Below are 13,229 nucleotides of genomic sequence, written 5' to 3'. Positions count from 1 at the left end.
ATTCTGGAGTGTGGAACACTTTGAGACATTACAGTTTCAAAGAGAGTCCAACCTCATTTGGAAAAGTAAATAAATGGAGTTTCTGGCACTTCAGAAGGGGTTTTAGGACATGTCAGAGAACAATTCCATTAAACATGCTCACCTTTTCTCTCCTCTTACTCCCACTGTTGCTCACTTAGCATTAAGCTCTCCTGCTCCTGCTGAATTCTTCCCCTGTGTACTCAATAAACCACAGCACTGATCATGTTTCCCAAACTGCTGTCACATATATGAGGTAAACAGACTAAATAAATGGTATTTTTAAATGAATTTCTTAATCTTTTCAGCTACAGCAAGAACAGCAGTCTCAGGCAGGGATTACCTGGAACAGCACTGGGTACAGTGTCCAGATGGAAATGCCATCAACATTAAAACTAGAGCTCTATTCTTACATGTTTTCATTGTCCCCTTCTTCCTAGCCCTGAGTTCATGATGGTTCTGGCTATTTTACCAGGGGTTTTTATTGTTCCCAAAACCTGCTTCTTTCAAATCCAAACCAGAGTGTTTCACTTGGAATGGCAGCAGCTGTGGTCCAGTTACTCCAGTAAAGCTCTGAGCACAGAAAGGCTCAAAAAGCAGGAAAAACACATGGGGGATTGTTTTCTCAAAAGGCTTGGCTGCAGACATGAGAGGCTGAGGAATGCTGGTTACACACTTCCATGGGTCAGCCTTTCCTATAAGCAATTACAGATGTTAATGGATTTATTTATTTTAAACTCAGGCTCCCAGACCTGCAGAGGGTTTTGCTGTGAATCTTGGAGTAATTTTCTGTTAGAAACAAAGGTTTTATGTAGCCAGTTCATAAATTTACTTTTTCTGGACAGAACACTGGGGTAGTTATAACAGTAAATTGACCATTTTCTTGTAAGGAGGAGTCAGCACGTGGAGAAGTCCCAAATCTCACATCCTACATGGCTTTAAATACCTCAGACACATCTGTACTGCTGGATTATTTATGGTGAGTTCCTGATATTAAACTTTCAAACAGAGCAGCACTTTGGCATTTGCTATCAATGTTCAGTGTCCCAGGCAGATCAGATCAAACCTCTGATGCAAAACTAAGAATTTATCTTTATTATTCCTCCCTTTCCAGACCCACAGTTCCTACTCTGTTCAACATCTCAGTATTTCTGAAGCTGCTGCTGTTGCTGCCCCTAATAACCACCTTTGGCACCAGTTTATTGAGCTCAAAATTCAATGGTTTTGAAAGTAATTTTTTTCAGTATAACATTCAATTCATTTTGGGTGATTTTAGGACTCAACAAATCACAAATAAAATAATCAGCTGCACTTACCTGTTCACTGAGATGCCAAATCTATAGCCCAGCTGTGCCCTTCAAGTAAACATGGATCAGCAAATGGTACAAAGCAGGAGCAGTAAGAATGAAAGATAGAACCTGGAAATGGAGAGAAAATTATGGATTTAGTGTATTTTGAAACGACTGCTCTTGATGATCCTTTGCATCATGTTAATAGGTACCTGATGGGAGATGGAGAGGGACTTTGGGCAAGGGCCTGGAGTGACAGGACAAGGGGCAATGGCTCCCCACTGCAGGGAGCAGGATTAGATGGGATATGGGGAAGAAAATCTTCCTTGGGAGGGTGGTGAGGGCCTGGCACAGGTTGCCCCATCCCTGGAAGTGTTCCAGGCCAGGCTGGACAGGGCTTGGAGCAATCTGGAATAGTGGAAGGTGTCCCTGTCCAGAGCAGGAGGGTGGAACTGGATGATCTTAAAGTCCCTTCCAATTAAAACTATCCTGTAATTCTATGATTTAAAAGTATGCACCTACTACATACCTTCAATTTACTGCTTGCAATTACTTAGTTAAATCATAAAACCCTTAAAAAACCCCAAGCAGCTAAAACATCTGTTACCCTCCCACTTTTCAGAGCAGCCTCTCTTTTAACCCCTGCAAACATTTTTCCACCAGCAGTCCAACCTGACATGCTCTCAAACACACACAACATTTGGGCTTTGCTCCCTTGCTGCTTTACACTCTGTGTCTGTTCCAGGAACAATCCTCCTGCCATTTCAGCCTCCAAGAACATGTCAGCACCGCGGCTACAACAGCCCATCAGGGCTGGGCAGGCCTCCACAGCCTGCACACAGCACAAACCTTCTCTTCTCCTGAGCACCACAGCACATCTCCTCCTCAATTCCTCTCTTCTTGAAAGAAAAATTCACTGCATGCTTCCAAAACCTTGGATGCAATCTCTTGTATTTCACCAGAAATGCTTAGGAAAATGGGATTATTTAAGATTAGACAGTGAGGCTAACAAAACTTGAATTATTGCCTGAGGTCCTCAGCACAGGAAGGATCTGGACCTGCTGGAGTGAGTCCAAAGGAAGGCACCTTCCTACCCCACCCCAATCTTCAGAAATCAGCTAATTGCCAGGGCCTGGATGACCCACACTAATTACAGATGATGGGAGGCACCACTTGGGCTGGTGCTGGAAGTTTCATCACCTCCTTCTCCTTTTGTGGAAGCTGCAGCCAAAGATCTGAGGGTTAGTGATCAAACTTCCAGTCAAGTCAGACCAAACACTGCAATAGGAAGAATTTCTGCAGTGTTTTTCTGGCAGCCACACTGGTAGATCTCTAGGGATTCCTCCAGATCAAAAAATCTTCCTACCAGTTCCTGATGGAGAAGAACCTACATGTCAATGGTGTGACTTCTGAAAAAGCACATTATCCTCCATCCTTTTATAGATTATTCACTAGAGCCTGTTCTCTGCACTAACCAACACCTTTATCACTGCTTTATAAAGACACAACACTGCATCTGTACAGTGCAGGGTCTCTGAGGTTGCAAAAGTGCAAAACATTTAACACTGAGGACAACAGGGCTTGTTCTGTGGGGAGAGAACAGATGTAAGTGCAAAACACGAATCCAAAGAGGTACAACTCTCTTGTCCTGGTCTCTGCCAGCTTCCCTGTGCCAGAAAAAGGTAACAAAACTATTACAAAACCAGATGTGGAAAATAGGAAATGAGAAATTAATTCAAGTCTCTATAAAAAGGGAATGCTACGTAGGAAAATCATCCTGAGATTGCAAGGAGCAATCTTAGCAGGGATCAGCATCAGTGTCCATGTGGCACCACCCAGTCCCATATCTGACATCCCTTCAGTCCTCACATTCCTGTTCAGGGCTGCACCTCCCCCTGCCAGCACCCTGCTCATATGGCAAAGCATTTCAAAGCTTTCCACAGGCACCAAAAAAATCCATCACACTCTAGACAGAATTTAAAATCATTACTTACACAACAAAGTGTCCCTCTACCAACACGTCCTTAGAATAGAAAATTCACTTTGTGTCTCCTCTGGAAGGATAAAGGGGAAGTGAAGAGGAAAATAAAAACTAACAGTCACTCAAATGCTCCTGGCTGTATGCAAACACAGCAGCACAGATCAAACTGTGATGCAAAAATCAAATTGGTTTGAATGAAAACAACAAGTTATTAATCTAAAGATAATAATACAATTGATATCAAGGACTGAATAAAAACACTTTGGTAGAGGCCCCAAAAATCAATAAAGAGATAAAAACTCACTTGGTTTTCAGATTGATAATAAAAACAAAGATAAAAAATAATATCACAGTGATGGAATCGGATTCTGAACATAAACAGTGCAATGTATTAAAACCAGGAGGTAAAATCACCTTGTCAGAAAAAGGTAAGGACTTTCAAACAAGACCTTTTTGGGTGTACATGAAAAGCAAGAAGAAAAACCTACCAAGGCCACTACACCAAACTGTGGAACTTTTAATCCTGCAAATATTAAATGTTTCCATAATATCCACCCCCTGCTGGTGCTGAAGGCAGCCTATTTTAGGAGCAATCCAAACACACTGAAATGCAGCTGCTGAAGGTGGTGCTGTCAACAGAATCAGATCATTTGCAAGCAGAAGTCACTGTGATTTTTCAAAAAGGACAATTTTAGGGAAGTAAATACCCATTTTACAGACTGAGCTAAACACCAGGCTGATAAAGAAAGGGCTTATATGGAAATTGATGAGTAAAGAGGGATAATAAAATTAAGCCAAATCAACACAGTTTATAAAAACCAGACCTACACTGAGCTAATAAAGAGAGCTCTGTCTCACCAGAGGGGTAATTCTTCTACAAACCACTAAAGGAGTATCAAGGGACAAAATGATTAATTAAAATCCAACAAAATCAATGCAAAGCATTTAAAATTATTCAAATGCAGCTAGATAAGTTTCCAAATGCAGCTGCAAACAGCTGCCACTGAGCACTTATGTTTCTAGTGCCACCCCACAGGGATTAACTCTCTGCCTATCCTGTTTTTCTGTTCTTTACTTAGGAACTGAGCTGGGAGAGACCCCAAGCACCAGGATCAAGAAAGGGAACCCCTGGACAGCCCATAATTCTTCCAAACCTCAGTATCACCTTGTCCCAGGTGCCTGATCCACTCCAGCAGGGATAACTGTGACCATGCCAACCAGTTCTGCTGTTTTGGAGATCAAGAATGGAGCAGGGATATTTGTGGCAAGAGGATGAGCTGAATAATTAATGAAAAAGTGAAAATAAAGAGAAGTAAGAACACTCTCATGTTAAACATTCAAGGCATTCCTTTCCAAGAAGGCAGTGTTATTCTGAAGTGCACATTCACTTAAAACAAGGGCAGTTCTACTGATTTTTTCCTAAAAATCATATTTTCTGATTTGTGATTATGTTGAAGCCAAATATTAGGGGAAATTTAACAACGTATCTTGATTTTTTCTGAAACAGGAGGATGCTCTCTTTGAAAAGGTGACCAAACTCATCATGGATTTCTTCAGATGACCTGATAATGCATCTTTCACCTAACACTTCATTAATTCATAGCAATGAATAACTTGCTCTCTTCTCAGCTAAAATCACACACAAGAGCTACACTGAACCCCTCTGCATGTAATGGAAATTGACCCAGTGGAAAAAGCAAAGAGTCAAAATGAACAAAATGTTCATTTTCTTCCAAATGTAAAGCTTAGGGCAACAATTCTTTCTGTTTCCAGTTTTCCTCTGACATACCTTTACTGGTGTTGAGATAACTGCTCTTATCCAAGCACCAAAATCAAAGGGCAAAAAAGGGACCAGGACAGGAAGAACAGTATTTTAGACAGATACAAAAGCCAAGCATATAAGGGTCTTTTTTGAAGATAAAACCCAGTCTGTGATTTTGAGAGTTCATACAGAGTCAACACTCTGCCAGTGTCACTGCCTTTAGGCTTTACAGGAGTCAAACTGGTTTTGCCCAGCTGTAATTTTGGCTTTATCTAAAATCTGCATGGTTAAAAGAAACACCTGTGTGTCTGCAGATTCAGAGACCAAGTGTTATCAGTAAAGCAGCTGACACTGCCTCCCTTCAAGGCAGGCCCACATCACAGAATCATGGAATGGTGGGGCTGGAAATCACCTTAAGGCTCATCCCACCCCACCCCTGCCATGGCAGGGACGCTCCCACTGTCCCAGGCTGCTCCCAGCCCTGCCCAGCCTGGCCTTGGGCACTGCCAGGGATGCAGGGGCAGCCACAGCTGCTCTGGGCACCCTGTGCCAGGGCCTGCCCACCCTCACAGGAATCAATTTCTCCTCAAAATCCCATCTAACCCTGCTCTGTGGGGAGCCATTCCCCCTTGTGCTGTGGCTCAGGCTCTTGTCCAGACTCCCTCTTCATCCCCTGAATTTGCTGCTCCGTGTGCCCCTGAGCCTGGAAACAACAGACAAAACTCCATGTTGTCAATTCTCTGCAACAAATGCAGAGAATTGCTTTCCCTGGTAACCCTGCCAGAAAGGAACTTGCTTTGAAGCTACATAAAAGGTTTCCAGGGAATCCTGCCGGCTGGCAATGGCAAAGCTGCTCGGGTCCCTGGCGCCCTCTCTCCTTACCCTGAGCAGCTCCGCCTCTGCTCTGTGCCCGAATTTCTGCCTTTGGTGCCAGCACCGAGGATGGAGCCGCATCCTCCAGCACCGTTTGTGCCCGGGTGCTGCCCCGGGCTGAGCTCCGGCCGGGGCTCCCGTCAGCCCCACAGGGACCGCCCGGTACGCCCGGGAATGACGTAACAGGTGATGTCACTCTCGTGACGTCATATCGATGACGTACGCCTGTGATAAGGCCAGCCCCGCGTCCAACGCCACCCCCTCCTCGCCACCAGGTGGCGCCGCGACGCGCTGAAACCGCCGGCGTCATGACGTCACTCACTCACTCCCGCCCGCCCGCCGCCGTTGGGAGCGCTTCCCTCCATCCCGCCCGGCCGCCCCAGCCCGGCCAGGCCCCGCCGCCGCGGCCCGGCCGCCCACCCACCTGTCCGCGCCCCGGGCCGGCGGCGCTGCCCGCGCCCCGCCGCCACGGCGGGCAGCCCCGGTGCGCGGCAGGAGCGCATGCGCGGGGCTCCGGCCGTGTTGCTCGGCTCGGTGCGGGCGCGGCGCGGCGCGCATGCGCAGGCCCGGCCGGCGGGACGCTGACAGGGCCCTCACGCTACCTGCGCATGCGCAGCGCCTTCCCGCCATCGGTTGTGGGGACCGTTCCCGCCCCCTCCCCATCTTCCGTTCCCCTCACGGGGCCGCGGGCTCCCGCGGCGGGGCCGAGGGCTTTTCATCTCTCCCGGGGCACACTCTGAACCTCTTTCCGACGGGGCGGCGTGGCTACTGAGGCGAACCTAGCACGAAGCGGGCAGGCCGCGGCCACCGGCGGCGGCCCGGTCACCACATCCCCCCCTCACGGCCCCAACGAGCCCGGCGGGGACGTAAAGTAAGAACATGGAGGGCGTTTGATCGAGTCCTTAGCACCGCCTGTCACTGAGGCGAATGGCCAGAACACCACCGAAAGAGGAGAGCATATGGTACAGCACGGCTCGTTTGTATTTTTTGAGGAGTTCCAATATATAGAAATCAAGCAATCTATCTATAAAACTATAAACATAAATTTTAAGTAGGGAGAGGAATGCACACCACTTGCTCGTGAGCACAGAATAACATTTAAAATCGCCTTAAAATCTCAGGCACGCTTGTGCCGGCTGTGCAGCTGAAGCCCATTACAACTGTAATGTTTTGGGTTGTAATCAAAGCTGTGCTGCTCATGTGGAAATTGATGGAAACATTGAAATTTCACGGTGAGCAGTGGCATAGCTCAAGCTTTTCTGTCAAAAGAGCATTGCCTTTTTTTTTTTTGTACTTTTTTCTGCCTGGAGTTGGGCAGGAAAACAAGTGCTGTACTCACTACATTTAGCTCCTCAGGGTTCAGGATCCTCAGTGAGTATCACCTTGGAGTCAGGATAAGCAAGAATTTTCTCCAAATCGTTAGCTAATTGTGGCCAGAGATGTGCAGGTGTAAAATCACCTGAGATGGGGTGGGAGGGTTCATATGCTGGATCTGCATTTTGAATGTGTGATTGAAATTAGGATTTCAATGTTGAAATCAGAACTTCTTTCTCAATGCTCAGGCTGGCTGTGGCAAGAACCAAAATCACTCCTGAGCAACACTTCCTAACAGGCCAGGAGGCAGAGGAAAGAGCTTTAGTGGTACACAGAACATGCTGGAGCTTTGAAAACATCAAGACAGGCACTTCACTAATAACTGCAAATCAGTTCTAGTGGTGAACAATGTGATGTCTCCTTTCCACATAACATTGTCCCATAATTACATCTCACTCCATGATTTGACATCACCAAAAGAACCTGAGGCTGTCGTGGCATTGCCTGTTTGGAAACCTTAGGAAAAAAGAATCAACTAAAACTTTTAGAATGAAATAAGCTCTTGAGGCACTGTGAGTTTTCACTTCCAGCAAAGCAATTTAATTTTTAATCTGCCCAAAGCATTTTAGCTGGAAACCCTTGAATTTTAAGCAAAGATTGGTTATTTTGGCAGAACTGAGGGGTGTATTTTCTGCAGTGAATCTTCCCCAGAGGTTCAACATGTCCCTGTCAAAACTGATGAGAAGAAATCCTTTGGTTTGTACCTTTCAACACTTCTGCTGGTTTATTCCAGTTATTGCTCAAGTTGCTGCACTGGTGGGAATGAGGAGCCCTCAGAACAAAATCCTGCAAGGACTTGCAAGTGCCCATTGCACAAACAGACTGAAAATACTCCAGTTCTGAAGCAAGACACAGGAACTGCACCAAGGCACAAGAACATCTCATTGCACAATGCCCTAAACTGAGCTCAGAACACTCAAAAGCCAAATGAATTGTGGTATTCCCAGTGAAATGCATCCAAAAGCACTGGCATTTAATGGTTCATCCTGGCTCCCAAATGGCATCTATTCCACAGGCCATTCCTAAAGGCAGCAAGGACATGGTTCTCTGGTTCTCTGGTACAATTTGTACCCAACATCAGCTGGAGGATGCAGCAACAGTGACAGCTGCAGCAAGGAGAGGCAGCCCTCCCAAAATCAGGCTGCTGATCTGACTTGCACTCCCAATTTTTTAATAATTCACTTTTCCTGCCCCCCCCCCCCCTCCAGGAACTGTTCTGTGTCAGATACTGCTCAGGGCTGCTGTGTTTTAGGCTCCAGAGTGAAAATTTAGTTTAATGTGTACTCACCCTGAACTACAGCACTTGGGACACACTGAGAGGGGCAGGGTATTTACTGTCACCTGGGGCTTTGGGTTTTCTCTGCAGAAAACAACCCTTATGGGGCTGGTGAACATCATTGCTGACAGGAAAGGGTTTTCAAAATAAAAGTAACTGCTGGAATTGGCTGTGCAGTGGGATTTATAGTAAATATTGTTATCTACATATCTGTGACACACTAATTACATATTGCACAGAATTTATATATTCACCCCCAGTGTGCTGCAGTCAGCATTGCTCAAAATTCCTGCTTCACTTTAAACTGAGCAGATCCCCTGCTCTCTGTTAAGACTTGTACACTGGTGGCTCTGGCATCTTCAGATAAACTTTTTAAAGCTTTTCATACAAATTGATTCAATCCAGGTCAGCAGTGATCACAGGAGCAGCCACTGAGGCCAATTCCAATGAGGGAGGTTTGGGTTTGCATCAATTTATTGTGTTAATCTCCCTTCTGGATGACAGCTCAGTGCAAACTCAGCACAGAGACTTGAAAGGGCCAAACAAAGGAAAATGCAGCATTTTCCTCAAGAGCAGCTTGGTTTGTTTTCCTGTCAGGTGTGAATTTTGGGATGGCACAGGCCACTGGATCCAGGAAAACAAGCCTGGTTCCATTCAGTAACTCACATGGCACGAGTCTGAGTGGTACAAACCAAAACCCATCTGGTTCTCCTGGGCAGTGAAATGAATTATCATTTCCAAGAAGAATCACCATCATTCAGCCAGGGCACTGGGCATTAAAGAATCTCTGAACACATTAAAAATACAGTTCCCATCTAAAAACCCCAGTCCCTGTCCTTGGATTGCCTGAACCATGGTGCAAGGTACCTTTGAACACTTGTTTTATAAAATACCTGCTAAACTACTTGGGACAGAACAAGTGCAGGGATTGAGAAACAAAACTGCAGCTGAATCTCCCTGTGCCTCCTGCCTCAGCTCTGACTTCTGGGATTCAAAGGATTTAATGTGGCACAGTTCCATGAAGGACAGGTTTATGGATCTAGTTCTGGGTTTTAACCCCAGTTAGGCCTGATTTACTTGGGCTGCAGAAGGAGAACAGGCTCTGCTTGGCTCCTCAGAACTGACCCCAAATCCCCTGCAGATCCTGTCTGACATCTGGAATAACACTGGATGGATGTTTAATGGACAACTCATTAAACTCATTGCCATGTGGATTTAAAAAGACAAGGAAACTGCTTCTTTCCCTAATTTTTCATCTTTCCTGCTGCTGTAAATAGATTTAACAATGAGACCATCAGGAGTCTTTACAAATTTAAGTACTTGCTGAAGCTTTTGGTCCCTGTGCTCCTGCCAGCTCTTCCATTTCAGCCAGGACTTAATGGCAGACTTCACTTATTCCCACTTGTTTGCATGTCAAACCAGTTCCAGGAGGGATGTGATGGGAAGGATTTTGTGATTTTAGATGAAATTATTGCTAGAAGGATCTCCAGCACCAAGGAACACTGTTTATCCTGGGACAATGAGTGTCCAGGCAGAGAAAACCCTCCCCTGGCCTGGGCTGCATGGAACCACAGCATCAGCCATGGGAAGATGCAGGTGAAGTGTAAAACGAGGTAACAGAGAAACAAAAGATGATTCTGAGAACAGAGGGAGAACAAATGACAATTTTTTTCCCTTCCTGCTGATGAAAGAAGAGGAAAACCCATGTTTCACTCACTCCAGAAGCATCAGGAGGTGAGTAGTTCTGAGTAGAGACCAAAACAGATTTTAGCATCCTTTTCTTCCCAAACAATAGGGGAGAAAACCAGCTGGAAAGGACTTAGTACTGGATAATTCCAATAAGCAGCCAAGCTTCCACAGAGTCTCTGAAATCTCAGGAGTTTTTGAACCCAGGAGTTATTGGGAAACAACATGATTTCAGTGGGTAAGATTTGGGCAGACCTAGAACTGCCCTGGGAAGAACTTTCAGCTGAGCAGGGTTGGGCAGAGCCCCTTGAAGGTGCTGTAAGTTTGTGTTTACTGCCTCATCCAAATCCATTCTTTTCATGCCTCTGGATCCTGAGGGATCTGTCTCACTTAGTGCTGGGATTCTGGAGTCCTGTGCTGTGTCCTTAATGCAGATTGACTGTGTCTCTTAAGGAAATCTATTTAAGCTCCATGCAAACCTTATTTGTACAGTAAGAATAATTCTGATTCACTTCACAACAAGGGCAGGAGGATTAATTAATAACTGCAGAAGTGCTAAACATTATTAATGACTCCCAAGTTTTCTTCTCTTGGAAACAGTGGCTATTTCTTCCCATAATGTTTTAAACAGTTGCTGCTCAAGGAGCTTAGAGTGCAGATTCCTGGCTTGTGGTTTGTCTGTAAATCACAGACCTGGAGCCTGCCCAAGACACTCCTGATGGGCTCAGCAGGAAGTCTGGACAAGAGAAAACTGTTCTGAGTGTGGCCCCTGATCCCCTTCATGGCCAGTCCAGTCCCAACGTCCCACGGCAGACGTGAGAGGGATTCTGCCCAAGTTTGGAGGCACGAGGTCTCTGGAATGTCCTTTCCAACTGCATTTCACTCCCCATAAATATTTTCCATCTCCTGCCCTGGAGAATATAGGTTTGACTTCCCAGCTGATGGGTCTGGGCAGGGCAGGAGAGGAAGCCATGCTGTTTATCACCAATGGCTTTTCAGCACACAGAGTTTAACTTGTAGTGTAAAATGAAAAACCCCCCACAAACCCCCAGGAACCTAACACAAGATAAAGTCAGGCAGCTGTAAATAAGATCCCAGAAAAATAATTAAATCCAGTAGATCAATTTTCTGCACAAAGCAGCATTACTTACAGGAAACTGTTTACCAAAGAGCCTCTGTTGCTTTTTCAGACATGGAATCATCATCCAGACTCCAGCTTTAGAGCAGCTTCCCAACGTTCCTATCAGCACTCTGGTTTGTTCATCAACATGATGCCATACATCCACCTTTTCCCACCAGGATCTGCTCTGTTAGCCAGGAATATCATCCTCACACACCAGCATTCCCTGCAGGTGTTTGCAAAATGAAAGGAAAAGCTGAGGTGAGGATCCAGTGGCTCAGACAAAGCAGTGATAGAACATGTGAGATTTGGGCCAAAGCACCCTCCTGCTGGCTCCTTCCTGCATCCCAGGACCATCACCACCTCTCCCCAGGGACACAGGGTGGGTGTGCACTCCAGTAACAGACATCTTATGTGACATTTTAGTCACAAATCCCTCATAGCATAAAATGAGCACTTGAAGGGCTGCTGGGATTCCTGGAGGATTCACAGGATGGGGAGGTTAAAGATGTGTCAGGCAGCTCATGGCCAGCTCCAAGCACAGCAAAGGTCACAAACCAGCATCCAGCCTCAGCTCATTGTATCAACACTCCTGGTTTTAGGCACTTTATCAGGTGTGCAGCTTGCAGGATTCCACACTCACCTGCTGTGCTGCTCCCAGCACAAACCAGCAAAGGTTTTAATTGCTTCAGTCCATGTTACAATCACAGAATCATTTGGGTTGGAAAAGATCCTCAAGTCCAGCCATTAGTGTAGCACTAGCCCATGTCCCAGGTGCCACATCCACATGGCTTTTGAATCTCTCCAGGGATGGAGACTCCACCACTGCCCTGGGCAGCTGTGCCAGTGCCTGACCACCTTTGCAGTGAAGAATTTTCCCCAGTATCTGATCTGAACTTGTCTTGGCATAACTTGAGGCTGTTTCCTCTCATCCTGTCCCTGTTCCCTGGGAGCAGAGCCTGACTCCCACCTGGCTGTCCCCTCCTGTCAGGGAGTTGTGCAGAGCCTGAAGTTTCCCCCTGAGCCTCCTTTTCTCCCCAGCTCCCTCAGCTGCTCCTGGTGAGGAGCTCTGTTCTCTGTGAACATACTCCAGCCCCTCAATGTCTTTCTTGTTGGGAGGGGACCAGGACTGCCCCCAGGACTGGAGGTGCCCCAGCAATGCCCATGGGGACAGTCACTGCCCTGGTCCTGCTGGCCACAGTGTTCCTGACAGATGTACCACCAGCTGTAGGATGGAGAAGATGGCTCCTTGATTGTCTCAGCACCCTCTGTCATTATTTTTTTCCTCTTCTGCATCTGAACAAAAATGAAGTGTTAGGTGATATTAATAAAACTTCTCAAATGGTCCCCCAAGCAGCAGGAATTTTTCACTCCTCTGTGCACAGCCAGGCTTCCTGTAGCTTAAAGAGCTGGAGGTTGTCCTGTCCAGCACAGCACCCAAAGAGTTAACCAAGCCCAGTCCCAGCATCTTAATCTGGCAATTTAAAGATAAGCTAAACAAATAGCAGGGCTGCTCAGAGCCCCACTGAGCAGGAGAAAGGATTCTTATAAAGCATTTGCATGGTGTAAAGCAGACACAGAGGGACTCTAGCATGGCATTTCTGTCTGAACAGCCACTGCTGCCTGATTCAAACCAAGGGCTACATCCCATTGTCAGAGACAAAACTAACAAGGTTCACAGCTACAGATTCTCCTGCTTTTCCTCTACACCCTCTTGATTTCACAGCCACCATGTCCAGTGCTTGATATCCTGAAGAACCAGACAGCATCCAAAGAGAGACAAAGAAACTAACATCAGCTGGAAGACATAAAGACCAACAAAATAGAGAGGAGAGTGAAGTGGGGGGGAT

Source organism: Ammospiza caudacuta, chromosome 17 (genome assembly GCF_027887145.1).
Source record: "Ammospiza caudacuta isolate bAmmCau1 chromosome 17, bAmmCau1.pri, whole genome shotgun sequence".
Lineage (NCBI taxonomy): Eukaryota > Metazoa > Chordata > Aves > Passeriformes > Passerellidae > Ammospiza > Ammospiza caudacuta.
The sequence above is the reverse complement of the archived record's forward strand: the minus strand, read 5'-3'. Positions refer to the sequence as shown.